At 48.6% G+C, this 23,302-nt stretch overlaps 1 protein-coding gene across 5 annotated transcripts in view; it reads left to right on the top strand.

Annotated features, from left to right (window-relative positions):
* The window catches only part of HIVEP3 (HIVEP zinc finger 3), a 456,280-nt gene that overhangs the window by 358,889 nt on the left and 74,089 nt on the right, over positions 1 to 23,302 (top strand). For all 5 annotated transcript variants that reach the window (XM_059135436.1, XM_059135438.1, XM_059135432.1 and 2 more), the window contains one exon: positions 5,887 to 6,083. The gene's annotated coding sequence lies outside the window, so the exon portion shown is untranslated. The remainder of the gene's footprint in view (positions 1 to 5,886; positions 6,084 to 23,302) is intronic.

Here is a 23,302-nt window from a genome sequence, read left to right as displayed (position 1 = left end):
AATACTGAGGCTTGGGGCACCTGGGTGGCTCAGTGGCTTAAGCCTCTGCCTTCCACTCAGGTCATGATCTCAGGGTCCTGGGATCAAGCCCCACATGAGGCTCTCTGCTCAGCAGGGAGCCTGCTTCCCCTTCTCCCTCTGCCTACCTCTCTGCCCACTTGTGACCTCTATCTCTCTGCCAAATAAATAAATAAAATCTTAAAAAAAAAAAAAAAAGAATACTGAGGCTCAGTTCAGGTTGGAAAGTTATTTTCTAACACTAAGTTACACCAATATTGTAATAGTTCCGGTATTTGGTAGATTTGCTTCTGAGGTTTGTTCGTTTCTTTAATGCAAATTAATTTATGGACGTATGGTGCACAGACCCTTTTTAAAATAGATTTCTCCAGCTTCCTTCACTCTGTATCCCATTTTGTTGTTGCAAACCATGTATTTTACCTGTTGTAAGTTAATGGCTCATCCTCTCTTGCTAGAATCACAAATCCAGAAAGGCAAGAATGTTGTTTTCTCTTTTATTCACTGGTGAAGCTCCAGCACCCAGAACAGTGCCTGAAACACAGTAGGCACTTAATAAATGCTCGTTGAAGGGATAGACAGTTGGTTGTCACAGCTCTCTTATTTAAAGAATCCATTCTTCCTCCACTATCATTCCATCTTCGACAGCCTCTTCTGTCTCTTCTAACATCATTGCTGGATCAGGTTTTCTCCCTCTTCTTCACTTCTACAGTTTATAATCTTCTAGAAAATGATCTGTTTTCAAATTCATGGACATCAAGTGATGTATTAATTTCTCTCAATTTTTAAAATTGTGCACATACATGTTTACGTCGCTCTTCTTAACAGCTGTTTACGATTTGGCTCTTGGCTGCCACTCAGATTAACCAGAGGTTTGTCCCCATTGCTGGTCTCAGCGAACCCGCCTGCAGTCTTTTGAGGTGGTTGCTGTGTCTTTTAATTCTCTTTCTGATAGACAATTTCGTTTATTCTCCCCTTTTCTCAGCCTCTCGGGTTAGATGCTTAGTTGGTTTGGTTAACGTCTTTCTTCTTTTATCATGAAAGCATTTAAGGTCTGAATCTCCCTCCAAATGCAATTGGGCTACATTCCCCAGATTTTTTGAAAGCAGGGTTCTCAATGTCACACACTGATAAATATCTTACCATCCTAGCTTTGTACCTCTTTGACACTACTTGTTTAGAAAAGCATTTATAAATTGTTGTGTGCGCCGTGTACTTTTTCATTTTTTGCTGCTTGTTAATTTCTAGTTCTGTTGCATTGGGAATGGAGACTGCGGTATACATGTTGGAATTTGAGATTTTCTTACAGTCTGCTACAAGGACATTCAAGAAAAAGATGTTTTCTCTGCTTCTTGCATCTAGATGAAGTTAAGCATAAGAACTGTGTCTTCAAATCCTCCTTACTTTTCTTTGGCAGTTACTTGTACCATCAGACTTAGAGTACTGCATTCAAGAGCTATGTTGTTCTGTGTGTCCCCTCCTTGTGGTCCTAAAACTATGTTACCTCATATATTTTACAGTTCCATGATTCAGGGTGAAGGTAAGGTTCATGATTTTTGTGTCTTTTTGGAAAAACAGACCCATTAGCCATCTAAAATGCCCCCATTTTATTCTATTTAACATTTTGGCATTTTATTGGCTATTAATACTAACTTTTCTACATTGTTTTCATTACTATTTTGCTTGTTATGTCTCCTTGCCATTTCTTGAGTTCAACCTTTGTCCATTTGTTTTAAGTGTATCACTTCCAAACCGCATATGGCTGGATTTTTTTCCCCCACTCAATCTAATCTCTTATCTTAAAATAGAGTAATTTAATTTAGGCACACTCTTATATTTATTGATATGTTTGGGCTTATTATATGTCTTTTGGTTAAAATACTATTTCCTTTCCTATCTAGCTGTCCCTTTCCTAATGTTTAATTGAATTAATTAATTGAATTTTTTTGTTTCCCCCTCCCCGTCACACACAGTGGTTAAAAGGTCTGTATCTTACTATGTTTTCTAGAAATGGTTACCCTTAAATTAAGAAAACCCTTGCTTCTGGATTAATGTCAAGAATTAAATGGTATCTAATTCCCAAAGAGATGAGACCATTATTATCAACATTGGCTTAGATCTGACTGTACCTTTTTCTCATTTATTGCTCATCACTGTTCCCTGTGTATCCTATCTTGCCCACCCCCGAATCACTTATTCTGATACAGTTTTTGTTTTATTGTAGTAATTCCTTGAGTAACTGTTTTAAGAGAAGATAAGTGGGTGGCATACTATTTTTAGTACTTCTCTCTTTGGCTTTAAGAAGGGGCAGAGTAACGGATCTTTTAACCCTTTTTCCTCAGAGCTCTGGAGTCTTTGTTGCCTTCTGGCAGGTAATGAAGGGGATGTCAAGTCCCATGTCAGTTTGATTCTCAAAATTTCGGGACAGAGCTGCTTGTCTGGGTAAGGGGTGAAAAATCACCTCCTTGGAGCTTTGGCATCTCCAGAGAAGGCAGGCAAGGTCAGGATTTGCTGAGGATTGATAGCCTCCTTTAAAATGGATATGTCAATGTGGGGCTTCCTCAGGATCATGCTAGGAATACAATCCAACAGACTAGGACTGAGGGAAACAGTGAGGGGGAATTTTTGAGGCAAGGCAAGGGACTCAAAGAATCTTAGGTTACAAACTGTTGACTGACGAGCTGATGGATCCTTCCGGAAGTTTCTGTCCTGAGCAATCAAGCCATCTGTCAGGGCTCGAGTCTCCTGGAAGCAGAGTGCTGCTAATGAAGACAGTAAGGCATGGGGTAGGTGGTTTCTGTCCTCCTCTCCTTCCTACTTTGGTCTCTTTGGAAACCCAGAAGATTCACTCATTATCCTTGGATTTCAGTAATTCCAGCCAGCCGGCCTGCCCCAGCTCCCACTGCCGCTGAGCAGGATTCCCTGGGGATTTGGCAGGTGGGCCTTTGCTTGCCCCTGGTGGGTGAAACTGGCTTAGCTTTGATTTGATTTTCTGTCATTTCTCCTTATCTGCTTTTTCTCAGACTTGCTGGCCAGCTGGTGCTTCCCTAGAGCTGTTCTTTCTTGAACACTTCTCTTTTTATTTCACTGGTGTTGAGGGGAGAAGAGGTAAACATATGGGCTCCGTTTGCCTGGAGAGGCTCAGGTGTGTGTAATGTTTCCTGGTGACCAGGAGGCAGGTGTGTCCGCCCGGCTTTCTTACCTGCTGCTGCTGGAGGCCAGGAGTGGTACTCCAGTGGTGCTGACCCCACTGGTTGGGGACCGGGCAGGGGGAGAGCAGTGGCTTGCTTCCTGCACCCGATCTGCTCCTGCCCTACCAGCCACACCTCTGGTCCCAACCACATTACCTCACTGATTACAAGGAAGCAGTGACCTCACACCACTGCGAGATCAAATCCAGACTATTCCATGCATCAAGTTCTCCCCACCCACCAGCCTTTGCTTCCTGAGCTCTCACTGCCCCTCATTGCCAACCATAAGGACACCATGCAACTTGTTGAACATTCGGCCAGTTTGGGGTCTCCTGTCTGCCTACCCTTCTTACTGTTTGAAATGCTCTCTCTTTCTCATGCATTCGGACACTGTCAGAATTGACCACTCTTTTCTTTATGGCTTCAAGATGCAGTTAAGATTTGCACAGGTAACCCTGTGTGTTCCTTCATTCCTGGCCCCTCCCCCCACAATTGTCATTCCCTTGAAAGCAGGGGCTGAATCTTAACTCTTTCATGCTCAGCACTTACCACTGAACTTGACCCCAAATAGGTGCTGCATGTGTCTCTGTTCAGTGAATGAGTCATCCAGGCAGGTTCTAAAGAGAATTGCTCTACACCGACTGTGTGTGAGACCCTGTCCTGTTCTCTAAGGGTGGGGAAGGGGTTGCACTGACACGCCAAGGTGTGTGCAGGACTGCAGGACTCTCAGAGTCTCTGTGCACATCAGGCCCTGCTGTTTATCTTGAGGCGCCACAAATGCACTCTGGGTATTCTGGGGAGGCAGGACTTACATCTGGTTTTCGAGGGCCTGGCGGAGTTTTTTGAGGAAAGATAGGCAGGATTTGGCCAGGTAGGCATGGTTGTGAGGGGAGGTCAGTAGCATTGAGTCAAGGCCCAAAGGTGGGGAATCGTGGACTGGGTTCAGAGGATAGCATAGTCTAAGAAATCAATGTTTCCACACTGGGAGGGATGGCGCACGATGTTTGTATTAATAATGGAGATCAGAGAGGACGGGGTGAGATCAGAGGCTGATGAACACCAAAGAGTCGTGAGAAGTTGGGATGTTGTGGAAGACAGAATTGGGAGATGATAGACGGAGGTCCTTATGTTGTGGTGTGATGCTGCCCTGGGATGGGGAGTAGGGCTGGATGGATTCTAGAGCAGCAGGTGCAGTGACAAGGGGACAGCCTGGTGGCTTTGGCTACCTGCATGCCCCGGAGGAACCCACAGTGGGATATATATAGTTGCCGGAACACTAATACTTCCAAGGCTGTGCCAGTAAAATGCACGGTGTCCCAGAAAAGAAAGGGGGCAGTGCCCCAGGCCCGTGTACAGGTTACTCCAGACCTAGATCACTGGGCATGTTGTGGGACAAGCAATGCCAGATCACGAGAGACCCGGGAGGTACCTGCTATTCTTAGCAAGCTGATTAGTAAGAACTAGTGCTCCGTCATTCATTCCCTAACCAGTAATCATGTTTGCTTGTTTGTTTTTAAGGTTTTATTTATTTGACAGAGAGAGACATAGTGAGAGAGGAACACAGGCAGGGAGAGTGGGAGAGGGAGAAGCAGGCTTCCCGTGGAGCAGGGAGCCCCATGCAGGGCTCGATCCCAGGACTCCTGGATCATGACCTGAGCCAAAGGCAGACGCTTAGTGGCTGAGCCACTCAGGCACCCCACCAGTAATCATGGTTGAGGCCCTTCCCAGAGCCAGATCTCCTTTGGCCTTAAATGCTCTGTTCTGTTTAGTGATTTGGGGAGTCCAGTGTGCTCTTGGGTCTAACTGTTGGATTTAATATTCAGGACCAGTCCTGAATATTAATCACTTGTGCCAGTGGTAGTTGTGTTCCCTCACTGTCTAACAAAGTGTCTCAAACCGAGTGGCACTTGTTTCTTAGCTCACAATTCTCTAGATGGGAAGCCTGGTGCAGAGAGGCTGGATTCTTTGTTCAGGGATGAAATCAAAGTGCCTGTGGGCTGAGCTCTCATCCTGAGGCTCTGGGGAAGGTTCTGCTTTTCCAGGCTTATTCACTTGTTGTGGGAGTCCAGGTACAATCCACTGGTTGTAGGACTCAGGTCCTATTTTCTTGCTGGTTGTCAGTGGGGTGCTGCTCTCACCCCTAAAGGTGGACCCCAGTCTCTTCCACATGAGCCCTCTGTCTTCAAGGCAGCAAACTTGCAAGTCAAATCCTCCTCATTCTAATCTCCATGACTTTCTCTTGGGCCACTAACCAGAGAAAATTCTGCTTTTAAAGGGCTTTCTTGGTTAGGTCAAGCCCATGGAACAATCTATTTTGAGATCAACCTTGCCCTATAACATAACCTGATCACGAGAGTGAAGGGCACCATATTCGCCGTCCTGGGGATTACACAGCCTGTGTGCACTGGGAGACCCTGGCGGCCATCTTGGAATTCTGCCTTCTTTTCTGTGGAGAAATAGGGGCTCTCAGAAGTTAGGTGGTATGTGCGAGCTACAAGAGGGTGCCAGGGCTGCCTCTCACACTTGTCTCGCCAGAGGACATGGGGATCTAGCCCAAGACAAGAAGCATGGGAAGCACTGTGGGGGCCTGGGCCTCCTGGAACCAGCCAGAAATTGTTTAATATCTGAAGAAGTTGACCAAGCAAACTCTTTGACCATACTTATCGACCATCCCCTGCAGGATTTGAGGCACAACCTGGCAGCCTCTAACTATTTCATGGCGGAGCCTCAAGAGATACTGGCCAGGCCAACTCTCCCTTCCAGAGGGCAGAGCAGAGCATGAGAGGAAGGCCACGCAGCGGAAGTGGACATGAACGCTGGTTTCCAAAGAGAACAGTGTTTTAGTTTTGGTCATCGAAAGTGGTGCCTTCAGCACAGGTAAGAAACGGGCTGTCATTAAGTTTGCTTGCTGGGGACACCATTTTCGTCTTTCTTGCATGAGCTTGCTAATATTCTTCCTCTTTCGAGTGTATTCCTCTTTCAAATTATTATTATTAGAGTTATTATTATTATTATTATTATTTATTACTGTTGCCTTCCTTGTGTCTCTGTGGAAATCAGAAGTGCTTAGGACTTCCTTGGTGAGGAGCAGAGATCTTGAGGGCCAGCACTCTTTCCCTACCTTCACCTCGTCTCCCCAGTTGTATTCCTAGTTCCTCAGTTTCCCTTCTGTCCCTGGCAACACCTCTTTTAAAGGTACCACAGCCTCCCCACATATGAGCCTCCACACCAGAGCTCCACTGTCTTCTCTGCTCCCCTCTCCACCCTATGATGGCTCTGGCCTGAGGAGCCCCCGGCCACTCCCTCCCTCCTCAGAAGAGCACAGTGGGTGTTGAACCTGTGCTGCATCTCTTCAGGCTCCTCCCTGTGGTGAGGAATTGAAACAATGTCGGGTTCTCAGCCCTGGCTACATGTTAGAATGTTCCAGAAAGTTTTTAAAAATTCCAGTAGTGGGGCCCCACCTTCAGAGATGCTGACTGAATTCGCCTGGGGAGGGGCCCTTGTGACTATGTGGTTAGCTCTTCAGCTCTATGTTGTGGTCCCAAGTTAGGTTCAGGTGGTGGTTCAGGTTAGGTGTGTAGGGTTCGAGGTCTTTGGGCTGGGACTATGTCTTTGGATGTTTTGTCTGGCTTTGGAGTATATTGGAATCACTTAAGTAGGTTGAAGGGGGTGCCTGGCTTTAAAAAAAAAAAAAAAAAAGGTAGACTCCCTGGCCTACCCATCTTCTCTGAATCAGACTCTTGGGCTTAGGGCTACAAAATCTGTATGTGGATTCAGATACAGCCAATGTTTAGGGGCTCTGGGGCCTCCTTCTTGGAACTCTGGTGATGCTCACCCTGTATTTGGGTCTTTGGGCTGAGCTAGGAGTCCCAGGGGGACTTAGCAGGCTGGGTGCAGTGAACACTGCATCATCTCCTTCCTCCAAGTGCTCTCTCGCTTGCAGAGAGGACAGAGCCTCAGGCAGCCCTCAAAGATAGCATCACTGTAACTCAGCCAACCTGTGGGCCCAGGGCTCTGCCCACAGCTCAGATGCACCATGTGGGTCCCCTAGACCTGGGCTGCGACCAGGGCTTTTCAGTGGAGATGGAGGAATCACCCCCCTGGTCTCTGAGGAAGAAGGATGGAGCATCTGTACCTCCCTCTGAGAGGAGAGGTTTAATGTGGTACCTGTTAGTGGAGGCTCTGGATCTTCCTGAGTTCAAATCCCAACTCTGGCACTTACTGGTTTTGTGAGGATTTACTATTTAGAAGGCAAGTTTCTTGGTCACCTGGCCTCAACTTTCTTGCTTGTAAAATGAGAAAGTGATGTCCATTACCCACCACGTTGTGGTGCAGATAGAGGGGAGGCCATAGAATGCAGCTGGACACATAGCAAGGGCTCCCCAGATGGGAGGCAGCCCTTTTGACTCAGGCAGGTGGGTCGGCCACCTCTCTGCCCTTGTGGCGGCTGCTCTGTGACAGATCCGCCAAGCTCTGCCATCTGGTCCTCAAGAGTCAGAGCAAAGAACAGCCTCCAGCACTGTACATGAGGTCCGGCATTTTATAGATGAGCCTGAGTACCGCTCAGACCCAAGTGAGTCTTGGTTCTGCCACCCTTTTCGTAGAGATAAGGAAACCGAGCACGGAGAGGTTCAGTAGTTTAAAGATAGTCACACCTAGAGAAGGATCAGAGCCTCAGGCTGCAGAAGACTCAGCACTGTCTTCTCCACCAAGACGCTTCCTGAAGAGAAGCAGTAACAGCTTCAAGAATGACCCTTCTCCAGGATAGCTACATTTTAATAGGAACCAGTAACACCATAAGGAATGGGTCCCCTTCCTTGGGACATCTCATGCCTCAGCTTAGCAGTTGTTTCCTTCTGCATATGTCACAGCCGTTGTGGTTCTCCGGGCACTGGGTTTATTTAGCTAGGTGTGCAGGAAACAGTTGAACCTGGCTGGAGGCCGAAACCTCTGAGGATGCAAAAAGAGATATGGGAAGACCATCTAGGGTAGTACAGGGGAAGGGGAGGGTGTGGGGGGTGATCCTCCCCAAACCTGGTATTTGCCCTCCCCTACTTCACTGTTAAATTCTTTTTTTGGTCCATGTGGGCTGTGCCAGCTGTGTAGAAGAATGGCTAAAAGATGGGACTGGTCTAGAGGGAAATAAGCTGTCAGTTCCAGCAAGAAATCTAGGCCCCGCCCCTTCCTGTGCTCTCCCTGTGGAATAAAAGCCTCCGGGATTAATGGGGGTGCTGACTGGGGGCTTCCAGAGCGTTCAGGTCCTCATGGCCCCATGGCTGGCCCAGCCTCCCCCAGCCACCACAGAGGGGGTTGGAACAGCTGCCGTCTGAGGCTGGTGGAGGGCTCAGGCCTGGGCCGTTAGGAGCCTCCGGGGGCATTGCGGACCCCCCCTGTGCAGGGGAGGCCCATTCACACGTGTGAGCTTGGGAATGGCTATGCTTGAGATTATCCGAGGGCAGGGAGATGTGGAGGGAGCTGGCCAGGGGCTCTCTCCAGACTACACCTGATTTCTGAATCGGTCAACATGAACCTGATCTGACAGGCAGTAAAGCATGTTCTCAGCAGCTAAGCTCTCTGCTAGTAGTTTGCCAACTCCTAGGGTCTTAGAAGCCATTGTTCAAAGTCAAATCCTCCACAGAATGCCAATAATAAAACAGATGCAGGTAGTTGTTTATTAATGTACATATATCATTTAAATTCAAAATTTTGGCATCTATTTATAATGAAAATGGTCAGTAAATGCACTGACAGCTTGGGGTCTAGAGCAGGAATTGGCAAACTCCTGCCCGTGGCCTTAATCCTAGCTGTTGCCTGAGTTTTGTAAATAAAATTGTATTGGGACACAGTCATGCCATTTATTTCCACATTGTTTATGGCTGCTCTTTTGCTCTAATAGCAGAGCTAAGTAATTGCGACAGACTCCCTCTCCCACAAAGTCAAAGATATTTACTATTTGGTACTCTATAGAATTTTTCTGGCCTCTATTCTAGATAATCATTCAATCCCTTTCCAACTATAACATCTAACATTGCTTTTTTACTTTTGTTTTGTTTGGCTTGGTTGCGCAGCATAAAGAAAATTCTCGATCCTATCTATATGGTGATATGAAGGGTTCCAGACTTCTAACAGCTTAGCTTAAGCTCGAGATGATCGTCAGTTCCATGCCATATGGACATTGGGGAAGGAGCAAGAGGGAATTCTGGTTTGCATCACTGACCATATCAAGCAAACTGCTTGAATCCTTCCTTATTACAACACTCAGACAGGAAGCCCACAATCAGTGATGACATTTCTGTGATCATCCACATACCGTAATCTCATATCATGGAAAGTTTTAGAGTGTACTTGTTTGTGTGGTTTTATGTAAGCGTGTTTAGTCCCGAATTTAAGAAACAGCCACATAAAGATGCCCAGAAAAGAGCTCCAGTCTTTAGTTGAAGACATGTTTTAACACCGAAGTTCAAGACCTACCCAGGCTTTTGTCTGAGTTCTGCACAAACCAAGTTCAGCCGGCCACCCCTGTTTGTACTTGGTGTGTTCCTGCGATAGGCTATAGAACACATCTGACTGTGCCGGTCCATTTTTCATGACAGTTTTAGGTAGGAAGAGTCATGCTGTAGTTCTGGAATAAAATTCTCGAGTGACATTTGAAGAACTTCTGAAACAGCTTGTGGAACACAATTTGAAAGGCACCCCTTCTTTGGGGCACCTGGGTGGCTGAGTGGGTTAAAGCCTCTGCTTTCAGTTCGGGTCCTGAGCCCAGGGTCCTGGGATCGAGCCCCATGCCGGCTCTCTTCTCGGCAGGGAGCCTTCCTCCTCCTCTCTCTCTCTGCCTACCTCTCTGCCTACTTGTGATCCCTATCTGTCAAATAAATAAAATCTTTTAGGGCGCCTGGGTGGCTCAGTGGGTTAAGCCGCTGCCTTCAGCTCAGGTCATGATCTCAGGGTCCTGGGATCGAGTCCCGCATCGGGCTCTCTGCTCAGCCTGCTTCTCTCTCTCTCTCTCTCTCTCTCTCTGCTACTTGTGGTCTCTGTCAAATAAATAAATAAAATCTTTAAAAAAAAAAAAAAAAAAAAAAAAGAAAGGCACCCCTTCTTCAAATACTGGTGGTTCTCATTTCTGTGCTCTCAGAGCCAAGGGTGCTGGGGCTGAGAGGCAGAGGAGGAAGGCATGGAAGGTGGGGGTGGGGTCATGCTGTGGATGGCAGGAGAGGGTCATGGGGCAGGTGAGGGGCACAGCTCAGTGCTGGAAGAAGTTCCTGGGAAACAGTGAAGCCTCCTGGGCTCCTGCTGAAATGGGGGTGTCTCCTAATGATTGTTGATGACCTAAACACAAGCCCAAGGCTGCCCTCATGACTTCTAGCCTTTGGCTTGGGAGAAGAGGTCTGGAGGAAGGTGGGGAGAGTAGATTATGTGCAGAGAAAGCCAAGGCGTAAGGCTAGGGGATATGGAGGGAGGACACGAATGGCTTCTAAGGAGCAGGCAGAGACCCCTGCAGCCACCTGATCCAGGTGTGGGCCGGGGGAAAGGGAGTGGGACAGCAGAGCGGGCAGCAATGCCAAGCACGTTTGTGTGGGAGGAGGGTCTTGTGCATGACCTAGATGGGGACCAGTGTCCCAGGGAGGTGGCAGCTCCAGTTGGGCCGTAGCTTTGGGCATTCGAGGCAAAGCCGGCAGAGTTAGGAATATAACCCAGGAGTCCCTGCTCCCAGGCCGCCTGCCTTCCCTGGTGGGTGCCGGGAAGGGAGGGGCCGGCCTGGTGTCTTTGGGAGACTGTGGGCTAGAGAAGGCCTTTCAGGGATAAAAAACCACCAGTTCTTTCTGAGGTTTTGCTGCTCACCCCATCGAAAAAGAACATTTTTAGATTTTAAAAGGATGACCTCATTTTTTTTCTTATTTACATAGCCCTGTTTGTTTATATAGTCCTTTAAAAATAGCGAACGTGTGCTAAGCTTAGGGCTCTCTCCCACCGCCAGTGGCAGAGCCACCGTGTGGGGAGAAACACCTTTTTATCTGAGAGAGGGGCAGCCTTGTTTCCGAGGACAGATGGGAGCAAAACGGGACAGGTAGGAAGTTTCGTGGTTTTTCGTGTCGCTTTTCCAAAATAGCCACACTCCTGCCTCCCACTTCCTGCCTGACTCGACTCAGGGAAGATTTTCTCCCATAGACAGCTTGTGTTCTGTGAATTCTCAGGGAAACTCGAAGGGATCTGTCAGCCAGCAAAACATGCTTGACCCTGAAGACCTTGAGCTTGGAACTGACAGCCCCCTTGAGCTTGGCACTGGGTTTGCTTTCTGGCTCTGCTGCCTACCAGCTGTGTGACCTTGGGCAAGTTGTTCCACTTCTCTGTGCCTTATCTGTGAGACGAGAACAGCGCTACCGGCAGTTGCTATGCAGGGAGGACGAGGGAATATGTATAAAGGGCTTAGCCCAGTGCAGATACATGCGACTCTTAATCAATCTCTTGATAAACAACAGCAGTGATGTCATAGCTGCCCCCCACCTGGAGAGTTACACTAACCTCTCAACCGCCTTCCTTTCCTGCCAGCTTGTCTACTCTAGCCCATCCTTACATTGTCCCAGAGGCATAGGAAGATAAAAATCTGACCATGCTTAAAATCCAGCGGTCCCTTCCCTCACGCGTGGCAGGGAGCAGCAACACTTTTTTTCGAAATGGCCAGATAGTAACTATTTTAAGCTCTGCGAACCGGGCAATCTCTCTTGCACTTGCTTCTCTCTACTGCGCTGCGCTGCGTGCAAGCAGCCATGGGCAGTGTGTAGAGGGATGGGCGTGGCCGTGAAACTTGATGTTCAGGAACTAGCAGCAGGCTGGATCCGCCTACCCCTGACCTACAGGATGAGCCAGGCTCCGCTCCTCTCCTCGGGGCTCTGGGGCTCCCAACCCATTCCCGTCTCCATCTCTCTCCCTCCTCCTCCTCCCCCATGGCAGTGCAGAAGGGACTTCTCACACTTTAATCCTTTACCCCGAGTTCCTTCCTTCTGGATTCTCTTTCTCTTCCCCCTCGTCACCTCCCCTGTGACATTAGGAACCTTTGCTCAAGGACCCTGTGGGACCCTGTGGGACCTGCTCTGTATTTCTACTCCGGGCAAGTATGCAAGTACCCTCTATCTTTGCTTTACAGGGGGCACCCCTCGTGCAGGAATTTCACCCCTCCTCCTTTGTGTGCCCCTGGGGTGTGTTTACGTGTTCAGAGATGCTCGGTAAGCATTGTTGTTGAACTCAAAGATCTGTAAGATGAACAGCTGCCCTCAGGGAGCCTACAATCTGGACAGAAAGCTCAGATGGGATCTGCTGAGAAGCCCATCAGCAACCCAGGAGGGAAGTGGCAGGGAATGTGCCCGCTGGGGTACCCACAATAAGGTGTTTCTGACCTTTATGGAGGAAGAAGAAGTCATTTTAAGTTGGGCCTCGCAGGGTGGGAAAGGGACTTTCAGAGAGAGAGCTCAGGAAGTCTTTCCATGCTGGGGAAGTGGCAAGAGAAGAGTTTTGGGTTCAGGCTGGTGAGCGGATGACTTGGCCCGGTGACCACAGAGGGCCTTCCTGCGAGAGACTGGGACCAGTGCCTGGAAAGCAGGGTGGGGTCTGCTCCGGGACTGGGGAGATGGACGGGGAATTTGAACTTTATCTCATGAGCCAGAATTTCTCCAAGTGCGGTTCACAAACCATCCCCCTACAATGGTATCACCAGGGGTGTTTCTCTAAAATGCAAATTCTATGGTCCAATCTCAGGAAGCTGGGAGGTTGAAGGGGGTCAAAGCCACGGTCTGTAGGAGGAGCAAAGCTGCAGTATGCTTGAAGACAATGATCAGAAGCATTCTTTAGATGGACATCCCCTGTGGGTGTCCCTGCCAGGCCAGGAAGAGGAGAAGCAGGAAAGAATCATCTTTCCCAAGAGTAGAGAAGGACACTAAGGCTCAGCCATGGCAAGTGACTTCCCCAAAATCACTCTGTGACTTACTTGCAGACATGGGACTGGCCAACTCGGACTAGGCTTCCTCTCACGATTTCAGGGCCTGGGGTGGTCCAAGAGGGTCCACAGTGGGAGGAAGGACAGGTATGGTGAATGTCCCCAGACCCCAGCACAGCCTTCAGGGCGCTTGGTTAGTGAGTGTTGAACCAGGGAGGGAATGAGTGGGTCAGATGGATGAATCTGCGGTGGGGGGCAGGAGAGTGGGGTTGTGGGGTGCTTCTGAGCCTGCAAACCTGGAAGTGGAAGAGAATGGCTCTCCCAGAGGGAGAGGTCAGCGAGTTGTCCAAGCCGAACTATTGCCACTTGAGACACAGGCCTGAGGCACTCCAAGGCAGGCCAGGTGATGTGTGCAGCTGGGGAAGCTGCTAATCAGCCAGGATGAAAAATGCAAGAGAGACACACAGGGATTAAGGACCAGAGCCAGAGGGAGGCACTCTTCCAGTGAGAGAGCCCGACAGGTGTGCAGAGAGCAGAGACAGGATGGGGGGGGGGGGGGCTGAGCAGAGAGGTGTCCCCAGCCAGTCCCCTGGGAACATGGTCTGGGCCCCTCTTTAGAATAAAACCAACTAACCTCAAAGAAATGGTGCCATGGGTAAATAAAAATGTCAATCAAAATAAAACCGAAATCACGAGTTTCTGTTTGCCAGAGATTTGTGCTTCCGACCAGCATAGCTGCAGGTGTGGGAGAGCAAGTAGGAACTGGAACCGCCTGTCCCACCTGTCAGGACAAGCCATTCTGTCTCTGCTGGGGTTCTGGCTGGCAGGCTTTCTTGGGATCGTTCTGAGGCTCCAAGCCTTCGTCTCCTCTCCTGGGTCTGTCTTAGCTCCTCCCCCTTCCTTTTGGTCTTTCTCTTTATCCACTCAGTGGCTCTTCCCCGCCACCCCTCCCGGGGAATAGAACTCTGTGCAGAGGGGCTCAGCAGAGGCCCCCAGACCCAGTGGGGACTAGGAGTCTCCCACTTGAGGGCTTTTAAAGTGACAGAGAGGTTTTGGGGCTTGGAGATTCAGGGTACCTGAGAGTGGGGTGGGGCGGCCATGCCTCAGGGGCATCTCTCTGTGGGTGCCTCTGGGAATCGGCTGGACAGGGCTGAGGAGGCACTGATGCCCGGGTCTGGCGTCCCCCCATCAGGTCTTAAACATAGAGCTTCTCAGCTAGCCTCCCTGGAGCCTTCAGAGCCTCTCCTTTCAGTAATCTGCCTGTGCCACCAAGCTCGTCTCCTCCCCCAACTCTGAACTCACATGGGCTCTGGTGCGGTGACATGAGGACCGCCATCACCGTCACCCATCTTCAGAGATGGAGCCTCCTTAAAATCAGCCAAGCCTAAACAGAAATTGCCACATACCGTTCTAGGCACCAAGATGCAGATTCCTACCTCTTGGAGTTCCACAGTAGTCGGGGAAATAGATGGCCATTTTGCCCCTTATCACATACTGTATATTTCATATTATCTGTAAAATAAATAGACAGTGTTATCTTATACTTATGTAAAGTACCTAATGTGTGGCAAGGCGAGCCAGGAAAGAAAAGGAACCAGGTGGTCATAGTTGGCCTCGGAGGGTGGCATTGGAGCAAAGACCTCAGGGGTAAGGGAGTGAGTGCTGTGCTCTTTGGGGAAGAGTGTAGAGACCATGGTGAGATCATGTTGGGGGGGACCCCCAGGGGGCCAGTGGAGCTGGAGGGGTGGGGGAGGAGGCCTAGGAGGAGAGGAGGCTGGAACTGGGATGGAAGGGGTTGGGGCAGGTAATTAAGAAGCCCTTGGAGGTCTGTTGAATGTTCTAAAAGGCCCACCCTGGCTGTGTGTGGAAGCTGTGCTGCAGGAGACGGGGTAGGACCGGAGGCAGACCAACTGGGAGGCTGATGTCGTCACCAGGAGGTGACTGTGTCACCGACCAGGCTGGCGGCTGTGGAGGCGGTGGGAAGTGGTCAGATTCTGGGAAGTGTCTGGGATGTGAAGTGTGAGAGAGTCCAGGGGACAAGAGCCTTGATGATGGTCACACGGGCTCAGGCTAGTTAACCACCACCCACCCCCCCAGCCTCAGTTTGCTCGTCTAGAAAATGGAGCAGTTGTAGAGATAACATCCAAGATATCTTTAGTTTGGGAAACCCCCTCCTTGAGCTCCAGGATTGAGGGCTGGGGTGCTTGGGGTGCAAGTTTTTGAACTTGGGGTAGCACTTGTGCTTAACTAAGAGGGGTGCTTGACCAGCACCACTGACAGAGGCAGGGGAGGGGCAAGAAAAGCACACCAGGTCTGAGAATCTGAGAATGGCAGGAGCACTGACTCCTGGGAAGCAGGGCTGAGAGGCCCACGCACGATGCCTAAGCCCTGGTGGGCAGTCACCGTGGCTGTGGCCCAGGGCCTTGGTAGAAAGGTGCTGGATGGACTCACTACACCCTTTGGAATAAACCAGCCATTTCAGGGCCTGAGCTTTTTTTTTTTTTTTTTTTTTCCTTCTTTTTTTTTTTTTTTTGCCAAGATGGAGGCCCTGAATTTTGAGCGTTTTTAAATGGACACGCTCCGGCAGGAAGGAGCAAGCCTTGGTTCCCGTCTGGGGAGAGTTAACCTTCTGGCCCAGCATTGCATAACCACAGAGTCTGCTGAGTGCAAGGGGACTCTTCTGTGTGGCAGCCAGAGTGGCAAGCCTGGTGGCTCCGGGCTCTGGCACTGTCCCGAAGCAGAACAAACAGCCCTCCCTTCCTAGATAATGGCCCTCATTGAGCATTGTGTCCATGGCCAAAGCCCAGCACAGGGCCGCTCAGCCTGGGTAAGTTTCCTCTCTTGGCTCCTTAGCAAAATATTTACACTGTGCCTTTCTAGTAAAACGGTTCCTAGGGACCAGCAGGCAAAGGGAGCTAGAGCCAAGCACCCCCCAGTGACCCGGCTCCCGGCTCCCGCACCCCACGCATGAACCTGGGCTGGTCATTGCCCTCCATAGCTCGTTTGTAAAATAAGACATTGAGCTTGAAGACACTTGAAGGTCTGTCCAGCTCCAAAGTCATTGGCATTTTCCCTAATTGAAGAATGAGCTCCATTTTCTTATGTGGTTGGTGGGTCTTTTTCTCAGGAAGGCCTGTGAGTGGTTTGGGGGGAGCTGAAGAGGAGGACTGAGCACACTACCTGCTTGGATCCCTCCTACTGTGCCATTGACATCAGAAAAGATTCTGTCCCTCTCTCTTGTGCCTTTCACTGGGGAGGAGCTCACCCCAGAGGGATCAGCCCCAGGGCACATGTAACCCCATTATCAGAGGAACATTTGAGGAAACTAGAGAAGAGAAGATTGTCCTCAGTCATCCAAGGGATTGTCCTGGAGAGGGGAGGGGGGTGGTCAGAGGTGGTGTGTCTTCAGGACAGAATTAAAACCAGTGAGTAAAAATCACATGGCTTATTTCTTAGGAAGATGTTGCAAACAATAGATCCCCTAGATGTTCCCATGCAAAACACACATACCCTTTGACCCATGGTCCTGTTTCTGGGAACCTGGCCTACAGAACAATAGCACCAGTCTTTAAAGATATGTGTACGGAGGATGTTTATTACAAAATTCCAGTGGCAAAGAAAAATTAGAAAAACACAGGGTCTAGAGACAGATTGCCAGGGTTCAAATCTGGATCCCACTACTTACAAACCGGCATGAGATCTCTGTGACCATCAGTCTCCTTTTTGGTAAAATAGGGATTATAATGGTGCTTGCCCTATAGGCTTGATGCATGTGAGGTGCTTATAACTGTGCGTGGTATATACTAACTGCTCAAAAATGTTGGCCTTTGACCTAGAAAGATCGTCCATGAGAAAAGCTAGATGCAGAGAAATGTGTACCATGACCAGGTTTGAGATGTACCCTTTGCCTTGGTTGACCTCAGTCATGCTCAGATTCACCCCCAAGTGCCCCAGGCTTTGGAAGTGGAGGGAGAGATGACAAACCAAGGAGATCCCCAGGTGGGGTGTCATTTCTTCTTCTTCAGTTCAAGTCGTACTTGTTAAAATGGTATTAGCACAATGAGCGCGGGGTGTTATACACAAACAATGAATCTGGAACACAACATCAAAACCTAATGAAGTACTTTATGGTGACTAACACAATTTTTAAAAAGATATATTCCTATATTTAACAAATATATTTAAATTAAAAAAATTTCAACCAAATAGTGACAATAAAATAGGAAATAATACAACCAACAGCAGAAAATCTAGCAGCCCACTTGAAAAAGACAACAGCAAATACAGATGGAAGCCACTGCACCATCCCAGGGCCCTCCCTCCCTCCAAGAAGTAGTCATCACCCTGAACCTGGCAGTAACAGCTCCCTCGTGTTTTCTGAGCACCTGCTATGTGCCAGGCAGAGGGCCACATGTGGGAGTTACCCTACTGAAAAAAAAGAGACATGGTTCCTGCCCTCATGGGGCTTGCTGTGGAGTTGGCTGAGACCCCATCTGTCCAACAGCCAGCCTCCTTCAGTGAGTTCCAGTCTTCAGTTATATAAATGTTCACCGATCCATGTGGAGCAGTGGCAACGGTGAGACTAGGAGGCTTCTGACATGGACATTGTCACTGGCCTTATGATTTGGGACAAGTCCCTTCTGCTCCCTGAGCCACGGCATCTTTGTCTATCACATGTAGGCTGTAGGCTTTAACTTGGGTGCCATTCAAGGGCCTTCCCTTGGTGGAGTGTGATGAGAGACCCCAACCCAGGGCTGGCGCATGGACCATCCCCATCACTCTGGCAGGTGGAGGGTGGGAGGGGGAGCTTTGCTGTCCATAAAGTGTGCCCCAATGCATCGAGAGTTAGGGGTGGGGGCTTATTTCGCAAGTGCAGGACACAAACTACTAGTAGGACATGAGGTGATTTTAGGGGAACATGGGTAAAATTCCCTACGTTAATAGTCATTTATTTAATTCAATAAAATCCTAGAGTTATACCTCTGATCCCTATTGCTCAGTGGAGCCTATATTTTAACAAATTAAATTCATCAGTGTAAATGAAAATATCACATAAATAATCAAACAGATGGTATGTGTTTCAGGCAAAACTTGAAATGCTGGTCACCAAATAACATGGTGTTTCCCAAACAAATCTAATGATGGAAAGGGTGGGGCCCCCTGGCATCTTAGATGCCAGCGGGCCCAGCCCAGTCCTGGCCCATGGGAGCCCAAGCCGTAGTAGAGGAATGACTCCATGGAGGGCTCCCTGTTGAAAACAGCATGAGACAAATTCCCTTCCGATCTTAACGCCAAGAAGAGCTATGCTTTTTCAGAGCCCCTGGTGTGTTTATCATCAGGACATGGAGAATATGCAGCTGTGTTGTTCTTTCCTCTTACTTCCAGGAAGCTATACCCCAAACCTGGGGCCCAGACACAGCCACTGTGTGGGACCTTTTCTACTTATCGCTCGTCTAGACCTTGTGTCTTCCCTTTCCCCTGGGTTGATATATGATTTTTTTTTTAAGATTTTATTTATTTATTTGACAGAGAGAGATCACAAGTAGACAAAGAGGCAGGCAGAGAGAGAGAGAGAGGGAAGCAGACTCCCTACTGAGCATAGAGCCCAATGCGGGACTCGATCCCAGGACTCTGAGATCATGACCTGAGCCGAAGGCAGCGGCTTAACCCACTGAGCCACCCAGGCGCCCTGATATATGATTTTTAATTTGTGCTCCTATTTTGTTTTTTTAAACCTCATCAGATGCTCTGCAGAATAAAGCAAGTTAAAACTGTAAACAAACACACAGAAAGGGAATTAACTATTAGCTAATTAATCAATTCATGGACGAACTACTTAAGACCAAAGCATTCTTGGCTCCACTCTACCTGCTGGGATTTCCTGCCAGGAGTTGTCCTCCTGGCTAAAAGGATGCCTGGGTTACAGAGTGTGATAATACAGTTAGGAGGACCACTGTCCATTCCGCACCCCAAAATTGGAACCAGCAAGTGCTGAGGGCCCACACCTCCTGTTGAGCTTGGAGGCCATCTTAGAAATGGGGCTCTCCCTTCAAACTTGGAACAGCAGGCCCAGGACTGGTGGCTTGACACAGTTCTTTCCCCACTGGAGAATGAGGTTTGCAGGAAGCTGTTCCCTTGGGCCCTCCAGGAGTCCTACCTCAACCCCTGCAAGGAACATTCTGAGTATGGTCCCCATACCCAACTGGTTCCTAACCACTTGTTCTTTGCCTGCCCCAGACTTCCCCTGCTGTGACTACCATCTGATTCCCACACCTCCTGGTCCCATTCATCTGTTGCCAGGCCCCATGCTGTCCTGATGGCTCATGCCCGCTGGCTTCTACCTGCATGTCCCCCAGGCATTATGGCCTTAGAACCCCCCAGGGCTCAGGAGGCTATGAGAAACACCATGAAATACTGATATTTTTAAAGCAAATTACTAAAAACTTTATGCTAAGTGAAAGAAGTCAGACACAAAAGACCAAAGATTGTATGATTCCATTTATATAAAATGCCCAGAATAGGCAAATTCATAGAGATAGAAAGATAAATTAATGGTTGCCAGAGACTGTGTAGTGGTGGGGAGGAGGTGGGGGGAGGGAATGTGAAGTGACTGACTGCTAGTGGGTATGGGGTTTCTTTTTGGAGTGATGAAAATGTTCTGGAATTAGATAGTGATGATGGTTGCACAATCTTCTGAATACACTAAAAACCACTTTATTGTACATTTAAAAGGGTGACATTTATGGTGTGTGAATTCTATTAGACACTGTCTAATAGAGCAGGTTGCAGAAGCTATGTTTACGAGAGCGACACTCAACTTTTAGAAAATCTGATTCATTAACAAATTGATGAAAATACCCCCCTTCCCCAAAAAGGAATTAAGATAACTTGTGTAAACTGCTCCTTAATCAAGGTTTCCCACAATTATAACTTCACTCACTTGTTCATTCATTCATTTGTTCATTCACAAACACCCACGAGTTCCCATGGGGCGGGCATGGCGAACATACAAGTGATGAAAACAGAGCCTGTGCTTCCAAAATCTGTAGCTAAAGACATGACATGTGAAACCATTATCTTGGTGAGGGGACACAGTATAAACTGGCTCAAGCCCAGCCCCACGCCAGGTGGTAAGCAATCGAGAATGGGCCACGGTTGTTACCACAGGAGAGAGGGGTTGTGTATGCCCTGAGCGGGGAAGAGCAGAGGTGTGATCCTGTTTGGGAAAGAGATATCACTCATCTGGGCCAAACTTATTGGGAAATCCGTTTGAAGAGGATTGCCCTATGTCAGAGGGGCCGGGAGTTCTTGGAAGGGAGCACAATGTCCCTGCAGGTGAGTGAGCAGGGCTGGGGCTCAGGGAACATGATTCAGCACCCAGCACTCCTGGCTGCCTTCCACCTCTCCCTTCCCAGGCCACCCCGGCATCCCCTTCTAGATACCCCAGAACCTCCAGGCTTCATGAACCCTGCCAGATGGGTGCTGGCCAGCAACTGGCAGAGGCTGCCTCATTTCTGCAGGATAAACAAGAAACACTATTGGGTCTTCTGAGGTTCTGGGCCAAGGAAAAGACACCAGGGTTCCCTGGTCTCTGCCCATCTTCTCAGATGCAAAGGTGAAGGGCAGGGACAGGGGCTGGCATCGTCAGGTTCTGGAGAGAGGTACCTAGGTGGGTGATTCTAGGCCCTGGTGAATTCATTTTTCACGTCCCTAGACCCCACCTGGTTCTGGAGCTCAGTAATGTCAGCCCCACCCCCCTCCTTGTAATTATCCAGAACTGATTCTCAGTTTGTCCTCTTGTCACAAGATGTGATTCCTCTTTTTCACAGTGCCAGTCCCTTTGTCAGTCTATAGCTTATCTTTTCTTATGGCTCTTTTCCCTTTTCCTGAATTAAAGGCACTTGGTCCTAGTTCGTTCTGCAAGGAGGAACCTGTGTGTTATAACCCTTTCTATTTAACACTGGTCTGTTCGCTCTCTTATTTGTTCACAGTGCCTTGGGCAACCAGAGACCTGTGCTTGGAGCTCTGGGAAGGTCCACCTCCTGCCCTGTGCCCCCAAGTCATGCCTTCTGCCAGGGTAGAATTTTTAAAAATCACCTGTTCTGCTTTTGGTTTGGATGAGGAAAAGGATGTGTGAATTGCAATCAGCTTTTTTTTTTTTTTTTTTAAATTCAGCCTCAGAAAAATTAGACTGGGCAACATCTTCTTGCTTGATGAAGACTAGAGAGATTTGGGGAACAGGCAACAAGTCAGAAAACGTAGAGATCTTCTCTCTTGGAGGTCACAAACAGCGCATTCCCCAAGTGTTTCTGGCGCTTAGGTGTCATCAAGAAAGGAAGACCCAAAGTGAGAATTCCTGAAAAGAAACTGTGGTCAGGATTCAGGAGATACTGGATTCGACCAGGCACCTGGGCTGGGACTGGTTATAGGCTGACCCTTGGGGTCTTCTCCTAGATTGATCAGCCCTTTGTTGACCTATATTTCTGATGGGTTCTATGAGCCTGGTTTTCAGGAGCTAGTTACCTTGTCCTCTGGTCCGTCTTACAAGGTCCCTTTCAAGAGTTTGACCTGATCCCCTCTACCCAGTGGGATTCCCCTAGGCCACCTGCTTTAGTCCTCTCTCATTCTCAGTCGTTCACCTACCTGTGGACAAGCTTTAGTTATTAAACACCATTTATTAGTGTGTCTGCCACTTTGCTGGGTGCTCAGGTGAATGAGAGAGGTGAATGAGAGAGGCTCTTTGGTCTAAAAGAAGCCTGTGTCTTTGGAGGAGAAAAGTCTAGAAACAAGCTACAATACAGTGTGAGATGCACAGGGTATTTGACTGAATGTTAAAGGGACACCAAAAAGCTTGATGTCTGGGGTGGTGTGCAGTCGGGGCTCTCCAGAGAAGCAGAACCAACAGGATGTCAGTACATATATTTAGAGAGACAGAAAGAGATTTATTTTAAGGAATTGGCTCACTCAATTATGGAAGCTTGGGAAATCCAAAATCTGCAGGGTGGGCTAGCAGGTTGCAGACCCAGGGGAGTCACAGTTCTAGTCCAAAGGTTGTCCATCTGCTGGCAGAATTCCTTCCTGCTCAGTCTCTTTCCAGAAACTGAAAGAGGACAGAAGCAGCATGTCATGTGACCAGACAGTGGCTTGCAGACCTCTTGGGCAGTCCAGCCACTGACTATTGCCTGAACCACAGGCTGCCCAGGCAAGCAGGACGAGCTGTTCCTGCCCTTCATGGAACTGTATGGGCTTGCTGCCTCAGTGTTGGGACCATCAAGGGCACTCTCCATGGAGGTGGACTCCATGGGGTTCTAAGCTAATGGCCCTCAGCTGAAAGGACTCGTCTTCCTTCTGATGCATCAGGATCCTGGAAAGAGCATCGGCCTCTCTGCCAGTGAACCACAATGCATGATTTCCTAATCACTGGCACACAAGTGTCCAGTTCCATATCCTAGAATTGTCACAAGATAAAACCTTTTTTGAAAAGATGACATCGTAATATTAGAAAACAAGACAGAATGCCACCTATGGACCAAAATGTTGATAGGTCTTAGGAAGATAGGAAACCCATAAGATTGCATAGGCAGGGAAATCAGAGCAGAAAATACTACAAACAGGACCCCAGAGGCCTCGGAGATTTTTTACTCCAGAAAACCCAAGCACTGTTCAAACCAAAAGCCAACCAAACAAAGAATAGGAATGGCTGCCTTGGTTGCAGTGTTCCTTAAAGAAGAGTAGGTACAACCGAACCCCTCTCACATTCTACATATGGAGACCAGTGCCAGGCCAAGCCTAAGAAATATTCCCTAAGGAAAGTGATGGGCTCAAGGTCTGAGAACCAGCTGAGAGAATCCAGACTCCCTGTTAAACCAGTGTGAAGGGCAGGGATCATGCAGGGCACTTGGGCAGCCTGCCTCCAGTGATGTCTACCACCATGCCCACTGCAGAGGAAAGCCCTTCTTTCAGTGACTGCTGGAGCTCCCTGGCTGGCTTCCTCCTCACAGTCCTTCCAGGAAGACTTGCCATCATAATCCTCCACCCTCTTACATAGAACCCTTTCCCTCAGTAGGATGGGTTCATGATTTCACCTTCGCATTTAAGGACAAACCTGTCAGAAAAAGAGACCAGAAACTTCACAGGAAGCCCTATCCAGTTAATTATTTCATCAATA

This window comes from Mustela lutreola, chromosome 10 (genome assembly GCF_030435805.1).
Source record: "Mustela lutreola isolate mMusLut2 chromosome 10, mMusLut2.pri, whole genome shotgun sequence".
NCBI classification, from domain to species: domain Eukaryota; kingdom Metazoa; phylum Chordata; class Mammalia; order Carnivora; family Mustelidae; genus Mustela; species Mustela lutreola.
Note: the sequence above shows the minus strand (reverse complement) of the source record. Positions and strands in the feature narration are given on the sequence as shown.